The sequence below is a fragment of the Vicugna pacos genome, chromosome 14 (assembly GCF_048564905.1).
Source record: "Vicugna pacos chromosome 14, VicPac4, whole genome shotgun sequence".
NCBI classification, from domain to species: domain Eukaryota; kingdom Metazoa; phylum Chordata; class Mammalia; order Artiodactyla; family Camelidae; genus Vicugna; species Vicugna pacos.
Window position 1 is genome coordinate 11,196,542 of NC_133000.1, and position 6,000 is coordinate 11,202,541.

General features: G+C 44.6%; 1 protein-coding gene across 1 annotated transcript in view; it reads right to left on the bottom strand.

Moving 5' to 3' along the window:
- TRPC4 (transient receptor potential cation channel subfamily C member 4) overlaps nucleotides 1-651 on the bottom strand; it is a 166,549-nt gene extending 165,898 nt beyond the window's left edge. Inside the window, exon 1 of the mRNA XM_031684604.2 lies at nucleotides 581-651. The gene's annotated coding sequence lies outside the window, so the exon portion shown is untranslated. The remainder of the gene's footprint in view (nucleotides 1-580) is intronic.
- Nucleotides 652-6,000: the final 5,349 nt, after the last annotated feature.

The window sequence follows — 6,000 nt, forward strand, 5'->3', positions numbered from 1 at the left end:
AACTAGGAACCCCTAGCCTGGGTCCAGCCACACACGGATAAAAGTGTTGCTGCCTTTTGATAGAGGATGGAAATGACGCAGAGGGTAATTGGGCGACAGAATACTGATCCCACTGCTTTCTCCATTACCCCAGTTTAGGTACCAGAGTCTAGGGCTCACTTACATACACCCAGGGGCCACCAAGATCTCCATCTTCCCTAAATGCATAACAGGCTGAAAGCAGCCTTCCTCCCAGCTCCGCGGCGCGGCTGCTGCTGCTTTGTTTACCATGTAAGTCACACCGGGGGTTCACTCTTGCCCTCTCCCCTGCTTTAAAGTGGGGTACGGCCAGAGGCTGAGAAGCAGCCCCAAACTCCCGCGGAGCCCGGTCAACCAGAGAAACCTTCGCAGACCCGGTCCCGAGCCTTAAAGAGAAGCCGCGCAGCCGGAGCCTCTGAACTCGGAACCCCCCGGGGACGTCCGCCTCACGAGAGCGAGCCGGCTTCCCAGGCGGCTTGAGAAACTTAACGGAGATCCCAGGGCGGAGGCGAGGTGTATGCAGCTCCTGTCACACGGAGCTCCGAGGCGACACCCTCTTTACCTGCAAAGTTGCAACCTTCCGGCTGAAGAGGGAGCGATTCCAGGCCGGCGGCGCGGGTGCTATGCCCGGGGAGCGCACGCCCGGCAAATTCCAACGGGATTTCCTTGGTCTCCGCCGAGTTTTGGAGCATTCCAAGGAAAACGCACGAAGCCGGAGCCCACGCAGCTGGCACCGAGCTGGGCGGAGTGATGATGCTCTGAGAGAGATGCCACGGGAGGCGGGGGAGGGGAGGCCCCGAAGGGGAGGTGAGCGCCGGGGGAGGAGAACCTCGCCCACCCCCTCCCTTGCGGATCCCTCCGGATAAAGTTAGCGTTCCCACGGCTGCCAACGGATGAACCCAGAGGGAGGCACTCCGCCCTCCGTCTCCCACGGCTGCCGGACTCCGGGGCCGCACAGACCGGGTCCGCGAAGGGCAGCTCATGAGGATGCGCGTCCCACGCACCGCTCCGCGCCGCGGTGAGGGACCCGCGCGCGGGCAGGACCTCGAATCGGCTGCCCAGGGAGAGCCTCCGCCTCCCTGGGCCAAAGGTTTGCGGTCAGCCAGTTGGGCAGGAGAGCTCACCTCAAGCCAGCGGTCACGCAGCCACGTCCGCGGAGGGAACCCACCCTGCGAGCCTGGGTGACAGCCAGACACACCTCCAGGCTTCGGGCGGGCTCTGCCGGCGGTCCGACCTCAGTTCGCGTCCGGAGCCAGCTTCGGCACACCCGGCTCCCACCCCAGTAAGCAAGCACCCGGGCGGCAGGTCGCCCGACTTGAGAAAGTAACCCCCACCCTCACCCCGTAACTCTCAAAGCCTCTCCCACTCCGCTGCTCTGGGGTCCCGGCACCCCCTCTCGCGTCCTCAAGGTGTCAGACTTCCCCTGCAAGAGCAGGCGTTTGCGGCTCGCGGCTAGTGTCAACAATGGAGACAGTCGCAATGAATAAATGATGAGGAAGCGTCCCACCCACCCGCCCCCAGCTCGCGCCTTCCAACAGGCCCAGGAAAATCAGTAAGTTTCCAAATATTAAGTAAAACCCCAAAGGCGCACCAGCCTAGGAGCGCGAGGTTCGGTGGCTTCAGGTGGGATGTGTTGAGTGTGTGTGTGTGTGTGTGTGTGTGTGTGTGTGTGTGGTGAGTGATGCACCCAACAGCGTAGCGAGATTGCAGGATAAAAGTTCTCTCTTGACAGTCACTTGGATGTTCCTACCTGAAGATAATATTAACGTGCGTATAGAGGAAAAGATCTGTATAAGCAAAGTTGGCAATAACTTACTCGCTTGTCACTGCGACGCGGTGATTCCCAGCTTGTCACCCGCGGAGGCTTGGTTGGTCTCGACCTTAAGGACTGGAGAGTCTATTTGTAAAATAGAGTGGCGTCCATGCGGAATCTTACCTAGCGGTTACTTGGCTTGCGACCCTCGGGTTCTCCTTGATTTCTTTTATTTTCCGAAAACCCTGGGGTGATTGCTGGTCGCTGGTCCCATCTCGGCAGATGCCTGCTCCAGCTTCGCGCTAGTGCAACAGATGAGTGACAGCCCTTCCTCCCGGTCCCAGCCACGCGTCGTTACACCTTCTGGGAGTCAGTGCTCTGCCGACTGCCGGGAGGATCAGTTTCTCCCCAAGAACTAGCCCGCAGGGGAGTTAAGGGTAGGCGGCAAGCCGGACCCACGCGCAGACTCCAAAGCGCCGAATTAAAGAATTTCCTTCTTGGCTGTCTTTTATTTTTCCCTCCTTAGTTCACAAGAGTTGAGGGTTTTTTTGTTTGTTTGTTTGTTTGTTTAACCACTTTCCTTGTTTCTAAATTTCTCTTTCTCTCTAGCTTATTGCTCTTCTCATGAGTTTATCCCAAGCCCAGACTTGACCCCTGCTGACCCCTGTTCTAAATTTATCTAAGTGCTTCCTCTAGGTCATCTCCTCCCAGGTACTGAGGCAAACTTGCTTCCTATAAAGGCTCTCCAGAAAACAAGTAAATGTGCAAACAACAAAGGAATTCCTTTCTTTCCTCGAACATTTTTGCTTTTTAACACAAAAATACTTTAACATCTTTAAACAGTTTATAAAATGTTTTAATGTTAAACAATGACGTTTATGAAACATGCAGGAACACGTGTACCTGTAGACAAGGCAATGGACTTTATAATAAATACAAGTCCACTTTCTACCTAACAGGGGAGGGGAGGACAATGTATATAAAAATCTGTTTTATGCAATGCAACAGTAAATGTGTTTGTATTTTTTTCTGAAATAACATACTCCCATTAATCATCATTAATTTAAATGTTTTAATGCCTAAGAAACAAAAGTGAAGCCAACAGTTATTGAGGTAATGTCTTGCCTCAGCCTGATACACAAAATTCTACATATTCTGAGTGTGTGTCTTTAAAAATAAACCCCTAATAGAATTCCACATACTGAGATGACTGTACGTCTTTATCCTATGTTTAAAAATACATTCAAAGGAAAGTGGATCAGCAACACACATCCACTGATAAAGGGTGAAGAACTTTTTACTTTACAACCTTGTAAAGTACTCTGTACCAAATTATATGCCTGTTCCTGCCTCTCTTACGTTATGTTCTTTATAACAAATAGCATCTCCGTCATGACGTTGGTGAGGGGTGTTTTGTATTATTATTTCCCTAAGCTGTTATTTTTTCCATAAGAAATGTGCCTGTGAATCTGCAGTAAATACAAAACAGAAAGGAACAGTGAGGACAGCCATCAGAGTAGGCTATGTTCTATTGATCCCTGAGCGTCATTGCAACATGTTCACTTGATTATTGATTGCTAACCTCATGTGACCTCCTAAAATGATTAGCAATTACAAGAAAATTATTTGAAATCTACTTAAACAACACACTGAACTGTGTATACTACAGTCATTAGCCATAGATAAGGAGGACAGCTTGTTTTTGTTTCAATTTTAAAATATAAATCTGGCTTCATTCCACAAGCCTGCACTGCACTTAACATGCAATTCACTGAAGTCACAGAAACTTACAATATAAAGTTATATGATGATCGGGAATTACTTTTTAATACCTTAGTCAGAAAAACAAGAAAGTACTTTTCTTTTGAAATTAGCAAGAGACAAGTGAGTGACCCAAGAAATGATAGCAGTGAAACAATCCTCCCCAATGCCTGTTTATTTATAGCAAAAATGTATCATGGAACTGGAGTTAACAATTGTTTCAGGAATTCAACTTTCAACTTATTTCTGAAAATTATTCTTCCACTTAGGAGTTGATAAGTAACATATGATGTTTCTTCCAAAGACTCTGACTATGACTCTGACTTAGAGACAATCACAGGACAGGTATTTGGAAAATTTAGTTCTGCACATATGACACTCCTGGGATCTTCTGTGACAGTAATTATATATAGTGATACCACCATCATTAAATGATCATGGCCTTTGTTTATCTTAGGCAAATTTGAGAAATAAATTTGCATTGTCTTTCAAGTCCAAGGGACCTGTCTTCTACCTACGTAACCAGGACTTCCGCTGATTCTGCACAAGGTTCATTGAAGGCCCTTCACTGAAAGGCGTAGGTCTGCTCAGATTGCCTTGTAGAGCAGACCCTTCTCCAGGTTGTTGTGTCCTCTGTTTCACCATCAGTTGTAACTAGACTTTGATCCAATCCACATGGACCATGCTATCGACATAGCTTTTTACTTGCTTTAAAAAAAAATGTTATTTTCTAAGTTTCCAAGTTTTCTTCAAAGACATTCATTTTAATGAATTATTACACATTTGTACAAAATACTGAAGTATTTCTCAAATCTTCAAAGTGTGGGTTGTTTTTATAGTCTTATTCCCTAGAGTAAGACTTTGTTGAAAGCCTTTGTACACGCACTTTTCTCTGTACATCTGATTATGTCCTCAGAATGGATTCTTAGAAATAGAGCCACTGTATCCAAATGCGGGAATAACTTAAAGCTCATGGTATGTTAGATATGATTTATTGAGCCCTCATCAGCATGCGGCATATATAATCTGCTTTTTACTCTTTTCTTTCTGCATTTTTGGTGACTTTCTGTTTTTTTTAAATGACATCTCAATGTAATGAGTTGTGTTATTAAGAAATATGACTTTCTCTGTATTCATTACTTACAGAGGTTTTAATGCTTTTTTCCCAATTTGATTTGTAATTGGTAATCCCTTACTATATGTATAGTAGATACTGCTCATTTTTATTCACTGTTAACATTTTGGATAATATTATATTTTTAAAAAGATTTAGTTCTTCTATACTTTTAACTGTTAGACTTTTCCTGAATAATTTCTTTTAGTATTTTAATACTCCTAAAGCCTTTTCCCCTCCCATGTATACCAATTTGTTAGACATTTTTTGAAATAATTTTTTATGGAATAGCTTAGTCATTAATTTTAGGGACTCTAGACTCATGCTGCTTATGTTTGAAGTCCTAGTCTCAACATTCATTCAAAAAATATTTGTAGAGTCTCTATTAAATGTGAGGCACTGTGCTAGGTGCTTAGTATACATCTGTGAACAAAACCGAGAGGATCCTGGCTAGGATCTTATACTTTAGGGAAGACAAACAAAAAAATAATAAGTTTATTATATATCATATGACAGTGATTAAAAGAATGAAGTGTGGGGATTAGAAGTGCCTGTGGGGACAGATGGTGATGGTGGGTTGTAATTTTAGGCAGCTTATCAGGTTAGCCTTCATTAATACGGAGACATTTGGGCAAAGAGCTGAAGGTTAGGGAGCTGGCTGTGGGGGTTAAACTGGGAGCGGTGTTTCAGGTAGAGGAGTAATCTGACTGATGTACGTTTTAAAGGATTATGCTGGCTGCTTCACTGAGCATAGACTGTAAGGAAGCAGGGTTCTGGAGGCAGGGAGACCATTTAGGAGATTCTTGAAACAAATTAGAAAATAGGGTGTGGACCCACTTAGTTAGATCCACCTGAATTTTTCAACATGCTTGTGTGCAGGATGTGAGTCAGAAGAGTTGAGGATGGTTATGAGATTTTTGGCTTGAGTAACTAGATGACTCTAAGTAAATTATGATCTGAGATGGAGATGATAGAGGATGGCATTGTTTTTTTTAGAAAGAATGTGAAGAATTTGCATGTGGACATGTTAAATCTGAGATGCCTATTGGAACAGATAAGCTGTGTGACCTTGGACAGTGTTACTTAACCTCCATCCACGCTGGTTTTCTTACCCGTAGAAGAGTGAAATAATTGTTCCTACCTCATAGGATCTTATTATGAAGACCAAAGCATTTTTATTTGTAAAGCACTTATGGTAATTATCAACACAGAGTATGCAATATGTCGGTTTTGTCTATTAATATTAATACACTTAATCCTAACATATCTGAGAATGATTTTAGCACGCAATATTTAGTGAAGATCCATTTTTCTTTGACAAAATAGGGAACCAGAACTCTTTATTATGACTAGC